Source organism: Taudactylus pleione, unplaced genomic scaffold, assembly GCF_031769625.1.
Source record: "Taudactylus pleione unplaced genomic scaffold, aTauple2 ptg000393l, whole genome shotgun sequence".
NCBI lineage: Eukaryota > Metazoa > Chordata > Amphibia > Anura > Myobatrachidae > Taudactylus > Taudactylus pleione.
In genome coordinates, this window is record NW_028284794.1 from 2,156,650 (window position 1) to 2,176,629 (window position 19,980).

A 19,980-nucleotide genomic window follows, 5' to 3' on the forward strand; every position below is an offset into this window, starting at 1 on the left:
GTTATGGCGTCAGTAATCTGTTGTGCAAATGGGTGATTGCTGTCATACTTGTTTGCCCTTGCAAACGATTGTTTGACAGTTAATTTGTTTTTTGGAGGATACGCTACAATTATTCTTCCTCCTGGTCCCCTTCTGGGATGAAGATCCACTGACAGCAACAGCAGCAGCAACAGGCATAGTCATCAAGGATCCTTCTGAGGAATCACGGATAGGAGAGGAGTCAATCATGCTTTGAATACCAACATTGGATGCAGCAGGACTACTCCCGATGATGAATGAGGATGTTGATGATGCAGGTGTTGGTGTTGTAGATTGAAGGCGCTTGGATCTCACAGAGAGGGAGCAGGTAGGTGAGTTTTGGAACTTGGCGACGTACACTTTGATATTTGATGAATGCGCTCCAAGTGACGTAACAAGGAGGAGGTTCCTAGGTGGTTTAGGTCCCTCCCTCTACTCACTATTGTATGGCAACGGGCACATATGGCTTGACAACTGTTGTCCGGATCAGGATGGAAAAAATTCCACACGTGAGAAGCAGATTTTTTTGTCTTTTGTCCCGGCATGACAACAATGGGCTTTGGCTTTTTCAATCTATGTTCAACAGCTGTTGCCTTACTTACACAAAGGACATCCTCGGCATCAACATCCTCATCACCAAAATCTTCATCATCAACATCCTCATCATCGTTAGCACCTTCAACTACCAAAATATCCTCCTTCTCCATGTGCAAATCCACAGAAGCATCCTCAATGACTACGGGGTATATTTACTAAGGTGCAGGTTTTTAGAAGTGGTTTTGTTGCCCATAGCAACCAATCAGATTCTACTTAACATCTATCTAGCACCTTCTAGAAGGTAAAAGCTAGAATCTGATTGGTTGCTATGGGCAACAAAACCACTTCTGAAAACCCGCACCTTAGTAAATATACCCCTACGTCTTCAAGATGTTGACTGCCCTTCCCCACATTTACAGAGGGCACACAAATGTTGGAACTTGAAGGATATCATCCAGTACACTAGTATTTAGGTCTGGCTCACACATGGCAACCGTGGATACACTTGCACTCTCCTCGGGGATTTGTGATTTCGATTTCTAAGGGCACAGTTGTTTTTTCCGAAGGGCTATCAGAATCAGCAGTCTTCCTAAAGAAAGGCCAATGCCTTATCCTTTCCTTGCCACTTCGTGTAGTGAAGGGCATATTGCCCATTTTTTGTTTATCTAAAGGCAAATCTCCTTTCAACTTTTTAATCTTAAATTCAGTACAAGTAGCTTTACCATATCAATTTTGTGACAAGCCCTGGGGCATGGCCTTCATAGAGGACAAGGAAGTTGACGGCCTTGCACTGCTGGCGGCAGCTACAACATGTGGTTCTTGGCCTTGCTCTCCTGTCATGTGACAGCCCTCCATATTTTCTGTGGTCTTGAAGCAGTGTCACAAGCACCAATAGTGTAGCCAAGGTTCGGTTACAAAATTCACACATGTGCAGTCGTGCACACACACAAAAATATTAGCGAAAAAAAGACAATTGATTTTAATTTTTTTATGCTCTAGAACTTGCGCCCAGAGCACAGATTGATCATGACTGGAGTCGGGCAGCACTGGAGTCGGGCAGCACAAGCTTGCGTTGCCAACTTGCTAAATCTTGTGTGGCTAAGCCTAACACGCACAGACACACAGACAATTATTAGAAAAAAGACAATTGATTTAAATTTTTTTATGCTCCAGAACTTGGGCCCAGAGCACAGATTGATCACAACTGGAGTCGGGCAGCACTAGCTTGCGTTCCCGACTTGCTAGATCTTGTGCCGCTAAGCCTAACAAGCACAGACACACAGACAATTATTAGAAAAAAAGACAATTGATTTTAATTTTTTTTATGCTCCAGAACTTGGGCCCAGAGCACAGATTGATCACGACTGGAGTCAGGCAACACTAGCTTGCAACTTGTGTTGCTGGCTGGATCTTGTGTGGTACAGCGGTTAAGCCTAATATGCATGCACACACACACACACACACAGGAAAATATAAAATACATTGATTTTTTTTTTACTATATATTTTTTTTTTTTTGAGTCCAGAACTTGGGTCCAGATGGACACAGCACCAGCCCATATGTATCTGCAGTTCTGCACCAGCCCAGATGGACACAGCAGACAGCAAAGCACCAGCCCAGAATGGATCAGCAGCAAAAGACCAGGACAGAGCAGACAGCAAAGCACCAGCCCAGAATGGATCAGCAGCAAAAGCCCAGGACACAGCAGACAGCACAGACAGCCCAGATGGACACAGCAGACAGCATAGTGACAGCAAGAATAGAACTATAAAGATAGTAAATAGGGCGCTGTGGTGAGAAGTTTTCCCAGCAGCTGCAAAAAGGGGAGGTAGTCAGCCTCCTATATAACAATATAGAAAAGAGAATATGCAGCGCTGATAATAGATGCAGTTTAATATAAATATAAAAACAATACAATCATGAAAATAAAAACATATCAAAATATAATTGGTATGTGGTAATAATGTGGATCCACTGCGATAGTAGATAGAGGTCCAAATAACAACCTCATAAAGCATGCATATTATCCTATAGGCACAATTGCTGCAGCAATATACTGGATGGGCACTGATGTAATGTCTCATAAGGTAACTTGGGATATAGTTGTAAATCCAACAATGGGAAATATTTTACTAGCTTATGTCCAGATAAACGAGGGTCCCAAAATTAGCGATGGTATCACACCGGCGAACATCCAACGCATGGAAAGACCTCTAAAAGAGTGATGCTTGAACCGGGAATGGCGTCCCAAGTTGAGAAAACTCCAATACAGTTCCTGAATAGTGTCCAAAAGATGTGTGCCTGATAGGAAGAACCTCCAACGCGTTTCACTACCACCTGGTAGCTTTTTCAAGGATATTGACAGCACCAGCCCAGAATGGATCAGCAGTCACCAGCCCAAGACTCAGCAGACAGCTCCGGCACCTCTCCCAGCCCTACACTACCCACCCTCCCTGTTCAGTCTCCACAGCCGGAGTGAAATGGCATCTGTCGTGTGGTCCCTTATATACTACATTGATCATAGAGAAGAAAGCTCGCGAACCGCGAGATTTCAGACTCTATTGTTTTGCCTCGGTTTCAAGATCCGAGTCAGGTGGGAAACTCCGAGCCTGCTTGGATCCGACTCTGTTCTGCTAAATTTGGGTGGGTTCAGATCTCTGGAAACCGAACCCGCTCATCTCTAATTTGTACCCCTTGTATTGCAACATGGTTTGTCCAGGTTCACAGTTACTGGCTCTATTTTATTCTATTTCCAAATCTGAATCAGGCCCTCGATATATAATTAATTGCAGGGCAAGCAGCCATTGCCTGTGTCCTCGGAAGTAAATATTACATATGATAATATAAAACTGTTTAATTCATTTACAGATGATGGATTGATTGAATAAATGCCATACTGCGAGATTAGCACTAAGGTAAGAATCAATTATTTACTCAAGTATTACTATGGGGTCATCATCAACATTTTTACCTACTTTTGTTGAAATTAAATGTCAGGGCCTTTTCATTAACTGTGTAACACTGGACATATCACTGATATCGCCTGGTTACAATTATCCCCCTTATAATTTCCACAGTCCCATACTTTAGTAAGGGGACGGGAAAAATTATGTAATTCATCAAGTTCCGAAAAAGCATGGATATCCTTAAAACCTGGACTGTAATGGTGGGGTTTGGGAAACTCTGCAATACATAATGGATCCATGAGGAAGCAAAAATTAAAATACAGGCAATTCTACTAATACTGTATATTGGTCTAATAGCAATACAACTTGTGTGCACATATAAAGCTAAAAAATATTTTATGCTTTGTCAGGATAAATGTAATAAATTGGCAGTTAGCAAAGCAGTCTGTCCGTAAGTTAAGGCTCCTTTAAACTGATAGGAACACAAAGCATCCAAAATGCTCTGAGGTTAGTGGTCAGTGTGAGAGCAGGTGGCAATGCAGATGAGATATCTCATGGATGGCAATTGTGAAAGTATACTAATGACTCACTCGCCATCCAGTGCTTAGAGACGCCCACTGACAGCATCTCACATCCGCCGCTCACACACAAAACCGGAAACATGGAACGCAGATCAGGCAGCCATCAGCCTTCTGACTGAGTCTAAGCTTCTGCAGACACTGGGTCTCCAGACATGCAGAGGGCTCTCCTGCTCAGACAAGGACACAGTGGCTGATTTATGCATGTCCTGAAAACAGTGTTTAAGTGATCAGACAGAGTTTCTCTAACCACTCCCGGTTACCTCCCCCAAATGCAGACTACCTGTTATGTCAATCACTTTGCAAGTGAATTCTTTGTGTGTGTGATCGCAAAACAATTGCTGCACATGTGTAGTGTGGCTTGCAATGTGTAGTGCAATGGCTAACAATCACACAAACTGCGTAAATATCGGCATTGAGTGTGGATCTGAATCAGTCCCATTATCTCTGGTTCCAAATAATATAAGGATGGGACCTGAGAAGTTCTCTGCCATTGCTAGTTGGACTCATCCTTCTGGATTGAAAGAAATTCAGCGATTTCTGGGATTCTTCAGCGATTTCTGGGATTCTGCAATTTTTACAGGCAGTTTATCAGGAATTGTTCATCTATAGTGGCTCCCGTCACACCACTCACCAGGAAGGAACAAAATGCCAAGGTTTTTCCTCTCGAAGCTGAACAGATGTTCTCTAGTTTGAAACAACTCTTTACTTTAGCATATACAATATATATATATATAGCAAACAAGTGTCCATAGCAAAGGACCAGGCGGCATTCACACAGACTTCATGTAATCAAAGAACGTTCATTTATTGCCAATGTTTCAAGGCCACGTAGGCTTTTTCTTCAGGGTGAATATATAGCCCCAACATCGTTTTGTGTTATTCCCTGAAGGAAAAACTGCAAATACTGTTCACAAAGACATTTTGTGAACAATGGCCCTCATTCAGAGCCGTACGCTCTGAGCAGAGCGCACGCTCTGAATGAGGGCTGCCCTCCATAATTATGGAGCGTCCTCCTGGACGCTCGTATAGCTGTGGGTCACCACCCACAGCCTATACGAGCGTGCAGTTTGATGGCCGCGATGGTCTTGACCATCGCGACCATCGCCACTGCGAGCCGGATCCTGCGGTTGAGTTTTTCAACCGCAAGGCCCGGAGTGATTTTGGCTCTATCAGAGCCAAAATCACTCCCACTGACATCACTAGTGATGTCAGTGGGCCGGCTTCTGACGGTAGGCGTTCGCTTGGGAACGCCCCCGTCAGGGAGGCATGCCCCCGGCACGCCCACCAAAGGGGGCGTGCTGTCAATCAACATCGATAGCACGCCCCCTTTGATCAGACACAACGAGCGAAGGAAAGTCCTTTGCTCGTCGCGTCTGGCGCATGCGCACGACGGAGTTCCCGCTGTCATGCGCAGTGCACAACATCGACCCACTTGCGAGCGGACAGCCGCTTGCGAGTGTGTCTGAATCAGGCCCAATGTCTACAATATAAAAAATACATAACAATATTTGATGCCGCTACTGTCTTTGTAAGATTAGTTCCATTGAGTAATAACAGACATCAACGCAAGCAAAGTTGCGGGCAAACGCTACTATATATATAATTTTCCGAACTTTGCATCATTTGTTATTAATGTAATACTTTGTTTATTAAATAGCTTAAAATTCCTACAGTATAGGTGCATACACACGGTCAGATTTGTCAGATGAATGATTGAACGATTGAACGATTTGAACGATCTGAATGATCTAAATGATTTGATGAACGATTTGACCAATGATTTGAACTATGAACAATTTTTGACTGCATTAAATTGACTGAAATCATCCAAAACTGACTGCAAAAACATCAGATGTCAGATATCGTTATCTGACCATCGGGAACGCGCTTCGTTCATCGTTCAAACATGTCAGATATGTCATATTTTCCTTCAGATATGAACGATTGAACGATTTTTAAAATCATTATCGTTCAGATCTGAAGGAAAATCTGACCGTGTGTATGCACCATATCTGACAACTGACAATTTTATAGACACACAGGACCTCATTCAGAGGCGGTTGTAAGATGCAAGTGGCCGCTCTGAATAAGGGCGGCCGCTTGCATCTTGTAGTGCCGCCTCTTGGTCGATCGCTAAGCTGTGGGTTACCACCCACAGCTCTAGTGACCGACAAGGGTGATGGTCGCGATGGTCAAGACCATCGTGACATCGGGGCTTATGATGAGACCCTAAGGTTGGGTCTCAGCACTCGTAAGCCCCAGAGAGCTTCCTGCTCTGAATGAGCAGGAAGCTCCCCACTGACATCATTGATGATGTCAGTGAGGCCACCCCCAAACGGCAAGCATTCCAGCAGGAATGCCTCCATTTGGGCAGGCATGCCCCCTGCCCGCCTCCCAAATGGGGCGAGCTGTCGATGGTGAGTGACAGCTCTGCTGCGAAAGACCGCTAGCGACTGAGCGCCCGTCGCTAGCCGGGTCTTGCGCATGTGCACGATGGAGCCAGCTCCATCATGCGCATGCCCAGTGGGGCAACATCAACCCGGTTGCAAGTGCTCAGCGCTTGCGACCGGGTCTGAATGAACCCCAGTGTCTGTAACTTTTTCCTTGTTATCTTGTGAGGCCTACACCTCGTAATGCAGGTATCACCAGTCATTGACCTGCAGCTTTCTAGATCTTAATTTGTGGATCAATATTTATCCAACTCAGTATTAGCCCCAATGTCTCCTTGAAGAATTTATCAAAATGGAAACAGGGTGTTACTGGCCATAAATCTTATCCTACAAACACACAGATCTATGTATATCTATGTATAATTATAGAAATATGTACAGTACATATTACAAAATATAATTCTACATAAACAAAATGTGTGCAAGTTGTACGTTTATGCCAATGTTTGATTGCGGATTATGTTAAAATAAATTGTGTGACTCTTTTTTTTCTCATTCCAGCTATTTTGTCTGCTACAGTATGTTACTCGCCTCTATACACTGTAGTTGCCAAATTATTTACATTCAATACTACAAAGTTCTTCTGAAGTATTCTCAGATCATATAATTAGGGCTCATACAGAGATTACTAAAAGAGATTATTAACAAGTCAATCGTTTTCTGTAATAAGGATGTAAATTAATTTATTTGATGGAAGTCACAGAGTTTTCTAACAGATGTATAACTCAGATATTGTGTCATTGCAGAAACCAGAAGATGAGGTGAATGGTGGCAATGGTGAAGTAATGGGACATGAAGAGAAGGAGAGAGGAGAGGCGGAGCATGGAGGAGTGGTATGTACAAACATAGGAGAATAGTGCAGTCCCACAATGTACAATTATTACTATGGTCTACTGAGGGTCGTGCCCTGACACTATACATCTGACTTATTGGTGGATGAATCAAACTTTATTACTGCACTAAATATATATATACTTATGTCACAGTTACCACCAATTAGATAAACTAATATTGTTTCCAGTGTAAACAAGGGTTGAAACGTGAGCGACAAAAAGTGCTTAGTACACTCTATTTAAATAATTCAATACATCTGTGAGAAACTCTTAGTAATTCATATGTAGTTTTTTTAAATCATAAACTCAAGCTCATAAAGTGCAAGAGTAAAAGCATAAAGTGCCAAGTGAATAATTTACAATCTAACCTACAAGCATCAAATAAATAGTATAAATACAAGTGAATGAATGCGTGTTTAAAACAATCAAATAAGAATATACCTTAGCTAAATATATAAAATAAAGTTGAATTCATAAACATGACACCTACAATAATAAAAAATGTACATAAAAACATAACAATGAGTAATATAAATAAGGATAAAAAGGAGGAAAAAACTGCAATATGCTTATCTTTTAGGTAAAAAAGAGATTGAAGAGTCCATGGATGTATAATTAGCCTCTCAACACGTTTCATCAACCTATGACTTTATCATCATTAATATTGTTTCCAGTCCAATCGCCTTTAAATTGTCTCAGTTCCATTCCAACTTTTTTTATTGCCATCCTTGTCATAAAGCTATTTTGGTCTGTGTCGTAAGCTGGTATTATAAAGACATAACACTGCAATATTAATATTATTATTATTATTATTAATATTATTATTATTATCAAAAGTTGTAGTAGTAATAGAATGTCAGTAGTAGTATCATTAGCAGTTAGTAGCAGTAGTAGTAGCTGCAGTAGTAATTTTAGTAGAAGTAGTAATAGTTACAGTAGTAGTAGTAGTACTAGCAGTAGAAGCAATAATAGTAGTAGTAGTAGTAGTAGAATCAGTATTAGCAGTAGAACTAGTAGCAGTATTCTTAATAGTAGTAGTCATTGCAGCAGTATTAGTAGTAGCAGAAGTAGTAGCAGTAGGAGCAGCAGTATTAGTAGTAGCAGTAGGTAGCAATAATAGTAGTAGCAAAAGTAGTAGGAACAACAGTATTAGTAGTATCATTAGTAGTAGCAGTAGTAGTAGTGGCAGTAGTAGTAGTAGTAATATTAGAAGTAGCAGTATTAGTAGTAGCAGTGTCAGTAGGTGTAGTAGTAGTAGTAGTAATAGTTGTAGTACTAGTAGCAGTAGTAGTAGTAGTAGCAGAAGTAGTAGTAGTAATAGGTGTTGTAATAGTAGTAGTAATAGCAGAAGTAGTAGTAGTAGGTGTAGTAGTAGTTGTAGTAGCAGAAGTAGTATTAGAAGTAGGTGTAGTAGTAGTAGTTGCAAAAAAAATGGTAGTTTCTCAGATCAGCTTAATTGCATAACACAGGTGCTTGTAAAGGGCAGGGTTTACACTGAACACAGAAAAAAAGAGATTTGCCCACCCGCACACTGCAGCAAAAACAATACTTAAATCCTACATGATAATAGAGATTTAGAGGTATTAGTTACACACATTTGCAAATATATGAATAAGCGCCAGGCCAATCGTCAAGGCTCCTCTATACTGGCATCCCTAACATTAAGGGGCTCATGTCCGAGAAGCAAGGCACCCCAAAAAAATTCCAGCCAAGGGCCATCCCCAGGGCATCACACGAAAAGGGAAAAAGGTGATAGTGAAGTATAAAAGAAAAGATGTGTAAAGATAAATCAATAAGTGTGAATGAAATGATAAAGAATTAAAATTACATTGCAAGTATTGTTTTTGCTGCAGTGTGCTGGGGGGCAAATCTCTTTTTTTCTGTAGTAGTAGCAGAAGTAGTAGTAGTTGGTGTAGTAGTTGTAGTAGTAGCAGTAGTAGTAATAGTTGAAGTAGTTCATGTAGTAGCAGAAGTAGTAGTAGTAGATGTAGTAGTAGTAGTAGTAGCAGAAGTAGTAGTAGTAGGTGTAGTAGTAGGTGTAGTAGAAGTAGTAAGTGTAGTAGTAGATGTAGTAGTAGTAGCAGAAGTAGTAGTAGGTGTAGTAGCAGTGGTAAGTGTAGTAGTAGTAGCAGAAGTTGTAATAGTAATAGTTGTAGTAGTAGGTGTAGTAGTAGTAATAGTAGCAGTAGTAATAGTTGTAGTAGTAAGTAGTAGAAGTAGTAGAAGTAAGTGTAGTAGTACTAGGTGTAGTAGTAATAGTTGTAGTAGTAGTAGGAGTAGTAGTAGCAGAAGTAATAGTAATAGATGTAGTAGTAGTTGAAGTAGATGTAGTAGTAGATGTAGTAGTAGCAGAAGTAGTAGTAGTAGTAGTAGTAGAAGTAGTAGCAGTAGTAGCAGTAATCTTCATCGTAGTAGTAGTAGTAATAGTAGCAGCAGAAGAAGTAGAAGTACCAGTGTAAGCAGTATTCTTCATTCTAGTAATATTACTTCATAGAAGTAGTAGTATTCTTATTCCTCTTATCATTATCATTAGTAGTAGTGTAGTAGTGTAGGTGTAGTAGTTCTAGGTGTAGTAGTCATAGTTGTAGTAGTTGGTGTAGTAGTAATAATTGTAGTAGTAATAGTTGTAGTAGTATGTGTAGTAGTAGTATTAGAAGTAGTAGCAGTAGGTGTAGTTGTAGTAATAGTTTAGTAGTAGCAGAAGTAGTAGAAGTAGCAGTAGGTGTAGTAATAGTAATAGTTATAGTAGTAGTAGTAGCAGAAGTAGTCATAGCAGTAGTAGCAGTAAGTGTAGTGGTAGTAGTAATAGTTGTAGTAGTAGCAGAAGTAGTAGTAGCAGTATTCTTCCTAGTAGTAGTAGAAGTAGTAGCAGTAGTAGCAGTATTCTTCATCGTAGTAGTAGTAGTAGCAGCAGAAGAAGTAGAAGTACCAGTGTAAGCAGTATTCTTCATTCTAGTAATATTACTTCATAGAAGTAGTAGTATTCTTATTCCTCTTATCATTATCATTAGTAGTAGTGGTAGAAGTAGTATTACTTCAAAGAAGTAGTAGTAGTCTTGTTCCATTTATCATAATTAGTATCAGTAGTAGCAGTAATAGTGGTGGTGGTAGTATTAGTAGTTTAGCATCAAAAGTATTTTAACTAGTAGTAGTATACTAGTAGCAGGAGTATTTTAATTAGTAGTAGTATTTTACATGGTAGTACAAGTTAATAAAAGTAGTAGTAGTAGTATACCAGCAGTAGTAGCAGCAGTGGTAAAAGTAGTAGTAGTAATAGTTGTAGTAGTAGCTGTTTTCTTCATAGGAGTAGTAGTAATGTAGTAGCAGCAGTATAGCAGTATTAAAATTACTAGTAGCAGTAGTTGTAATAGAAGTAGTAGTATAGTAGCAGCAGTATAGCAGTATTATAATTACTAGAAGCAGTATTATTAATATTCTTCATATTAGTAGTATTACTACTTCATAGAAGTAGTAGTATTCATATTCCTATTAGTAGTATAGTAGTAGTAGCAGTAGTATAGTATTAATAGTAGTAGGAATCATAGTAGTAGTATAATAGTAGTAGTATAGTGGTAATAGTAGTAGTAGTTGTAATAGTAGTAGTTGTAATAGTAGTAGTATAGTAGTAATAGTAGTAGTATAGAAGTAGCAGCAGTAGTAATAGTAGTGTAGTAGTAGTAATAGTTATAGTAGAAGCAGTAGTAGTAGAAGTAATAGTAGTATAATAGTAGTAGTAGTAGTAAAATTATAAGTAGTAGTATAGTAGCAGCAGTATAGCAGAAGTATAATTAGTAGTAGCAGTAATATTAGTCATAGTAGTAGTATTACTATTTCATAGAAGTAGTAGTATTCATGTTCCTATTAGCAGTATTAGTAGCAGTATTCTAATTAGTAGTAGCAGTAATATTAGTCATTGTAGTAGTAGTAGTTCCTATTCCTCCTATAGTAGTGCATATTCCTATTAGCAGTAGTAGTGGTAGTAGTAGTAGTAGTAGTAGCAATAGTAGTAGTAGTAGTAGTAGTAGCAGTAGTAATAGTATAATAAGTAGTAGTAGTATAGTAGCAGCAGTAGAGCAGTATTATAATTAGTAGTAGCAGTAATATTAGTCATAGTAGTAGTATTACTACTTCATAGAAGTAGTGAAGCAGTAGTATTCATATTCCTATTAGCAGTAGTAGTAGTAGTATTAGTAGTAGCAGCAGTATTAATAGTATTATATGTAGTAGTATTGTATCAGCAGTATAGCAGTATTATCATTAGTAGTAGCAGTAATATTAGTCATAGTAGTAGTATTACTATTTCATAGAAGTAGTAGTAGTCATATTCCAATTAGCAGTAGTAGTAGTATAATAGTAGTAGTAGTAGTAGTAGTATAATAGTAGTAGTAGTAGTAGTAGTAGTAGTAGTAGTAGTAGTATAGTAGTAGTAGTAGTAGTAGTAGTAGTAGTAGTATAGTAGTAGTAGTAATATTAGTAGTATTTTTTTCTGTTCTGCTTTAATAATCATTAAGTAGAACTGAAAGGTTATCGCAGAATAAATGTTATATATTTCTACTTATTTCCCAGGAGAGTCTTGTCTATGCCAAGCTGAACAAAATGAAACTGGAACAGAGAAATCCAACTCAGCACCCAATACAGGATGAAGAAATCATCTACTCGGGCATCCTCAGCCCAACTAACTAACATGAACAAGGGATATAGATCTTATTATGCCACATATTCCACATAATCGTCACTCCTATGATTTATCAAATCATGTTATGGAATTGTAAAGCAGATCATAGCTTCTAAATGTAGCTCTATGGTATATACATCACAGAAGAAGAATGAACAGAAGATGAAGCAGATGAGATACCTCATTGTATTACCACCAGACTTATGTCTATATAGGTGTCTCGCAGGTGTGATTTGAGTTACAGGAGTTTTTTAACCATCTAACACTGTTTTTATGATTCACTTGTGATGAATATGCAATACATCTCCATTTACCTACATGTGAGGAGGAATGGTAAGATCTTGTTAAGTTGTCTTGGTCAGCTGGCATCTGGGTAGCTTATGTTTGTCAGCCGACATCTGGATAATTTATCTTTGTCACTTGGCATCCGGATAACTTATCTTTGTCAGCAAATATCAGGATAACTTATCTTGGGCAGCTGGTATCTGAGTAATGTATCTTGGGCAGCTGGTATCTGAGTAATGTATCTTGGGCAGCCAACACATTGGTAATACATCTTGGTCAGCCAGCATTTGTGTAATTTTGCTTGGGCAGCTTGCCACATCCCTTAAGCATGGGCCCCTAATGCTGAGTTTCCCCAGTGAGACCTTCATGCCCCAGTCTGACACTGTCTTTGCCTGTTTAATACCTACAATGGTTTAAAAGCAGAGATGCCTATGTAATGAAACTCAACAACGTATTGGTGAGTTTTTGTCTGGCTACAGCACCAGCCAGCCCCATAGAAGTTGCATCCAGGTACGTGTGCAGCTTGTAGCTCACCACCTATTATAACTATCTGACTTGCCAAAAACTTACAGCTGTTTCCAGAGAGCTTATAAAACACACAGGAGAATATTTGTGTTTAGAAAACACACAGGAGAATGGTTGTGTTTAGAAAACACACAGCAGAATGAATGTATTATCCTTTAAACATGTTCTGATTGAAGCAGTCACATCATATACTGTACACACTGCCTAAGCATATAAAAACACAACAAACATCCCAACCTTTGAGGGTTTTGTTGGTTGGAGGTTGAGGAGTGTGCTTAGTGGTGTAGGAGAGTTTTTGGCTACTGGAATAGATTGCTGCTTGATATGTAGAAATTGTTTTGTGCTTATTTATTGAGCTGTCATATATCTGTTTGTCTAATTTTTCTGTCTTTCTTGATTGTGTTTTTTTTTTGTCCTGTCAATGGTTTTTGTGTGTGTGGGTTGTAGGAGAGGAGGTTTGCTTTAGTTTGTCTTTTTTATGTGCGTTTTGCATTTGTATAGGGAGGGGGAAAGGAATATGTCCAGGGTAGATGAGAGGCAGGGAGAGAGGTGAAGGAGGTTGCATCTCAAGAGCAGTACAAGCAGCAGTGATGAGGTGCCCAGGCAGAGGGGCAAGACCAAGATGGGGCGCAATGTGAATTTTTCTGTATAGTAGAACATGGTCCTTGCGCAGGAGGTCATGAAATCCCGCTACGTGCTGTTTGGACGAAAGGCTGCCAGAATATTGACCTGCCGCAAGAATGCCATATCACCCAGGACATTAGGCATGCCCCACAATACTAAAACAAATCTACCCTGACTGCATGCCTCTGTGACTCCTGGCTATGGAAGCAGATGCAGGTATCCATTAGTGGCTGAAATGCCACCATTTCCAGAGTTACTGTAGGTACCGTGAGAATGTTGACTGGGATATCCCGAGAACTCTACTGGTCACAGACTGAAAATTACCAGTGGCCAGAAAGTGAAATACAGCCAGAAGCTTATGCAGGCCTGAGACAGAGTGGTTACGTGTTGTGTCAAGGTCTAGGTCCAGTTTGACTTGGTCATACAGATGGAATATGTTGTTACAGTTCACCCGGAACATCTTTTTGACTTCGCCAGCACCCAATGCCTTCAGGTTCAAACACATCCCAAAAACATGTGGCCTGAACAGCCTTTGTGATACCTGCATTACATCATTTTGTGCTTAGTTTCTTGCTCCTGGGTCCTTCCAGCCTGGTGATAGAGCCTCTGAAATCCCAGCCACATGCAATGAATACCAATGGTAGTATATATTGCCACTTTTGCTTCACACAAATCAATACAGCTGATATAGCACTGTTAAAAAAATATCATCATTGTTTTCCCACTAATTGCAACTTCAAACGCCTGTGAACACATACAAACACATCCAAACTCTTGCAAACACTCACCTCAGGAGGTCGTCTATTTGAAAAGTCTATTTTGTTGAGAGTTTGGTAATTTCTCATGCGAGTTTCAAAACTTGATTCTTGGTAAATCTGTGTGTTGTATTACTTTCTATGGAAAGTACTTGCACGTTTGGGTGATGGTGTATTTGGTCGTGTTTTGTAAATTCATGCGAGTTTTGATGTCTGTTTTCTGCAAGTTCACATTTGTTTGCCCTTAGTAAATTTGCGAGTCAGAAAAACAGGCTATACTCGCATGAGATTGAAAACTCGCCCAAACACAACCCCTAGGAATCTTCCACTCTAGGTCTAGATGGCCTCCCAGCTATACTTTACAAAAAGTTCCAAAAACCCTTAGTTTTAGCTCTGCTGGAGCTTTTTAAAATCATTTTCACATTTACCAACTTTGATATCACCACCAGAAAAGAAATTGTGGCAATACCTACTGTAAATCTGGTAAAGATCCAAGTGAATGTGATAGTTATAGGACAATTTCTTCATTGAACTTAGGAGCTCATTCAGATCCACTCGCTAGATGCGTTTGCTCGCTCCCTGCGTATGCAAATCCAGCACACACCCAGCAAGGCAGGCGATCACATGGCAAGGCATTAGCACGCCCACTATGTCTTGGCGTGTAATCACTAAGTGTATGCAGACACCCATCAGCCATTCACAAGACACCCATTTGCGCACGTCATCTCCTGGAAGTGCTTTAAACCATTGGTACATCGAGCACCATCGGAAGCGATCGCAGTGCTTGAGGTTGACTATACCCTGCCGCAAGCACTGCGAGCACTTTAGAGTGAAATCCCACCAAGTGACGTGCACTCTGATGCCTTTTAATTATGCACACCTCTGAAATGACATTGAAGTACTCAAGCACGCCTGCATTTGAACCTACACTCCCCTGTTTCTAGTGGCCGGCCCCTGTCACCACCCACAAACTGCCTCTCCTGTCACTCACTCTGCTGGGCTGTCTATGCGCAGCAAGCGAATGCATCCCAGTCTCTCACACTGGTTCTCACACACGCCCATTGCGATGCATGCGCAGAAAAGTGACTATCGGCCAGCTACGAGCGTTCGCATCATAGCAAGCGGGTCTGAATTAGGCCCTTAGATCTGAAACTTTTTGACAAAATATTGAACAATAGATTAGTGACTGATACTACTTCCTTAGCCAGCTAGAACAGATTAGAAGCTCTCGATAGTATCAGAGGATCTTTAGATTTAATTAATTGTCTACATTTGTCAAGTTTTCCCTTGCTGGTGATGGCACTAGATACATAAAAGACTTTATGTATACTCTCTTAGAAGTGCTAGCTCCACCACTATAGTATGGAAGGGACCTTCATCACAAATAATATCTGTACTACAATCCAATAGCCTTGATTTTAACCAATGGTTCACCTTCCCATCCATTGTCCATCCAAAAATTGCACATGACAGCGATGCCCTTTATCCTGGTTGATATTTGCCTGATGATTGAATCTCCGGCATTAAAACCCATTCAAAATTGTGATTTACTCCTTCCCTCATTATATAAAATAATAAAATGCTTCACATTGCCTCTCAAAACATATTTCTTTACCAAAGTCCATCAGAATTCATCCCAAGCCACCTATTTCTGTAGGAGAACATTGACTTCTCTCTGTATTACCCTTGTGTAAAAAGCAGCCTGTCACGGCTACAGACACTTGAGACTCCTGGGAAGAGTCAGGCTTACTAGGTAGTATGAACTGAGGTGCTTTAGAAATGACCTTTTCATGAAATATCACTAGCATGAAATAAAAGTAAATAGAATTTATTCAACAACAAAAACTGTATGGCAAAGTTCCACATTAAATCTCAATAGCACAAAGTTCATGACATGCACTAACAGGTGCAGGGGTATGCCCCTGAGAAACAAAGCTCAAAGTACACACTGAACCGGTGTAGCGTGAAACCCCAAGTCCAACTTGAGGCTAGGGCCTCAGGATAGGATGGAGGTCAATAACAGGGTAGAGCCCTGTGGCGTGATGGAGGTCCGGAACAGGGTTGAGCCCTGAGATGTAACAAGAAACGGAATGAGGTTAAGCCCTGTGACATAATGAAGATCCGGAACAGGGTTGAAAACTGAGACGTGATGAGGGTCCGGAACATGGCTGAGCCCTGAGATGTGATTAGGGTCTGGAACACGGTTGAGCCCTGAGATGTGATGAAGGTCCGGAGCAGGGTTGAGCCTTGCGACATAATGAAGGTCCAGAGCAGGGTTGAGCCCTGCAGCAGATTGAAGGTCCAGAGCAGGGTTGAGCCCTGTGGCAGGATGAAGGTCCGGAGCAAGGTTGAGCCCTGCGGCATAATGAAGGTCCAGAGCAGGGTTGAGCCCTGCGGCATAATGAAGGTCCGGAGCAGGGTTGAGCCCTGCGGTGTAATGAAGATCCGGAGCAGGGTTGAGCCCTGCGATGTGATGGGGTTCCAATGAGGATAGACTGTAACGGTGCAGTTGACAACTGTAGAAGAAGTAACCCCAGTGTCCATATGAGTCAATTATAACAAGTAAACCAAATAGTGTAGCGTAGAATAGAATAGCAGTAATAGGGCAGGATAACAATGGAAAGAGAATGGCAATGCTGAGCTCTGTAGTGCAGCTGATAACCTGTATCAGAACTTGAACCGGAACATGAGCAGGTCCACAGCATACACCAGGCACAGCGGGGATCTGGCAGGAGTACAAGGAAGACCTGGAAGTAACATTGCACAGACAATGAGGCATAGTTAGTAACAGGCTTTATACTAGAGGTCTGTGGTCCATAGGAAGTTCAGAACAAGTGACCCAAATAGAATCAGGTTTGGAATAATAAGCAATCAAGGAATCCAACAACCTGACGACATCTAAGAAACAGATGATCACTTTAACTCTCTGCACAATGCATGTGATGAACGCCAGTAACCTCCAATGACCACAATGGAACTTCGGCAATTGTAGTTTATCTTTATGTACTGAAATAGTCCTGACATGGCCATTGCATCTTGTCTGACAATAGTTGTCCTGGGGGCAACTCTCGAAGGCCTGTTGCTAGGAGACAAGGACGTCAGCCCGTCTCTCCATGAGGCCCTCCTATCTGACCACTTCATAATTTCTGCCCTGCTTGGATTGTATACTTCTCATTTTTTCTTCCCTACTGGTTCTCTGCTCGGATGCCGGTGATAGCGACTTACACATGTTTCTGGTTCTGTAGTTTTGGAATCTCTCCTTGTGGTGTTCCAGTGTCTCCTGCCTAGTTTGTGTTTTTCGGTCCAGTTCACACTGCAGCATCTGGGTGGACTTTGCCTAAATCCCTCAGCTATCTCCACTGCACTGCATCTTCAGTCACAACAGCTGCCGTACTTCATCCTGGCAATATTAGCCGCACTACAGGATATGAGTGCTCTTAGCCATTACACCCCAGCCATCTTCATGGCACTGCTTCTCCAGTCACCTTAGCTGCCATACTACATCCCAGCAATATAAGCCGAACTGCTGAGTTTGAGTGAACTTGTCTTACAACATCCCTGCCAAGCATCATCAGCCCTCAAGGCTGTGACTTGGCCACAAGGATACATCCCTGCCAAGCATCGTCAGCCCTCAAGGCTGCAACTTGGCCACAAGGCCACATCCCTGACAAGCATCTTCAGCCCTCAAGGCTACAACTTGGCCACAAGGTCACATTCCTGTCAAGCATCATCAGCCCTTAAGGCTGCAACTTGGCCACAAGGTCACATCCCTGCCAAGCATCATCAGCCTTCAAAGCTACAACTTGGCCACAAGGCCACACCCCTTCCAAGATTCATCAGCCCTCAAGGCTACAACTAGGTCAGCAGACCACATCCTTGGACTTAGCCTCAGTGAATTAGCCAAGGAATTCATAACACCTTGTCTGTGCCCCCCATGTAGATTGTAAGATCTCTCGAGAAGGACCATCTTCCCTCTGTACTATTTAATCCCACACTTCTGCTGTATCCGTCAACTAGAGGGCAGATTCCACCCAATGTTATAATATTGTGCACTTTCGGCTTGATTCAGAGCCACAATCAATCCGCACACAATGCCGACATTCACATAGATGAGCGATTATTTGCAACTGTGTTCATGTGAAACATTCTGCTAATGTCCATGCGTTAGCCTGAGTGTATGCACAAAGGTGCTGCCGTGATTATGCTAATGAAGTATTGTGGAAATGTTATGGGTGTCCATGGGTGGAAGAAAGATATATCCATTAAAATCACACACATATACATTGATCGATCATAACATTAAAACCACCTGCTTAATTTTCTGTAGGCCCCTATTGTGCCAATAGCCACTGGTTCAAAAACCGACAGTGGCATCCCAATAACTGAAACTCCCGACAGGGGTGGTAAGTATGACATCACTACCCTCTGCCCCCCTAACTCTAACCCTCCCTTAGTGGTGGCTAATACTAACCTCCCCCTAGTCCCTAACCCTAATCTACCTCCGGTGATGCCTAACCCTAACCTCCCTTCCCACTCCCTAAACCTAACCCTCTCAGGGGGATGCCTAACTCTAAACCCCCCCCATAGCCTAAACCTAACCCTCCCTGGGGGGTGCCTAACCCTAAGTCCCACGGGGGTGCCTAAACCTGGGTTTTCCAAGGAGCAGGGTATGGGCTCCACCTCAATCACTTCAGGAAGTAACTTCTCTATTTAGACAGGCTAGATGTTTAAACCAGAGCTGCTGATGCCAGATAGTGGCCAGGTGATAATCAGGGCTGTGGAAAATTGAGGTAGTGTGTTAGGGTGTCCATGTTAGAGAGGTTCTGTGACTGGTTCAGAGCACTGGAGTGGGTGTAAAGAACCAAGAGGTTGTGCACTGCATGTACCTGCTAGAAATAAAAGACACACACAGCTCGTAAAACTGCTTGTGTCCATGCTTCTTTCCCAAAAGTGGTTCACTATATATATATATATATATATATATATATATACCAGTGCCTTTCAAAAGCATTCACCTCCCTTGGCTTTTTACCTTTTTTGTTACGTTACAACCTGTTATTTTTATTTTATTTTTTAATCTGAATTTTATGTGATGGATCTGCACAAAATAGTCTAATTTGATGAAGTGAAATGAGAAAAATATTTATAAAAAAGAATCTTTATAAATAAAATTCTGAAAATTGGCATGTGCATATGTAATCACCCCCTTTGCTATGAAGCCCCTCAAAAGTTCTGGTGCAAACAATTGCCTTCAGAAGTCACATCATTAGTGAAATAAAGTCCACCTGTGTGAAATCTAAGTGTCACATGATCTGTCAGTATAAACTAGGGGTGTGCACCGGCCACTTTTCGTGTTTTGGTTTTGGATCTGGATCTTTCTTCTTTTTTTGGATCTGGATTGGTTTTGCCAAAACCACCCTTCCATGTTTTGGGTTCTGGGTTTTGTGTTTTGGATCTGTATTTTTTTTTTAAAAAAGCATAAAAACAGCTAAAATCACAGAATGTATGGGTTTTTCTGCTCCTATGCTATTATTAACCTCAATAACCTTAATTTCCACTCATTTCCAGTCTATTCTGAACACCTATCACCTCGCAAAAGTGTTTTTATGTCCAAAAGGTTGCACCGAGGTAGCTGGATGCCTATGCTAAGCGACACGAGTGGGCGGCACAAACACGTGACCCATCTAGGAGTGATACTGCAGTGGCAGACAGGATGGCAGTTTGAAAAACTAGGCCCCAAATAGTACATAATGCAAAGAAAAAAAATAGGTGCAAGATGGAATTGTCCATG

At 41.1% G+C, this 19,980-nt stretch overlaps 1 pseudogene; it reads left to right on the plus strand.

Annotated features, from left to right (window-relative positions):
• Window positions 1-12,008, plus strand: part of LOC148506846 (uncharacterized) — a 94,510-nt pseudogene extending 82,502 nt beyond the window's left edge.
• Window positions 12,009-19,980: the final 7,972 nt, after the last annotated feature.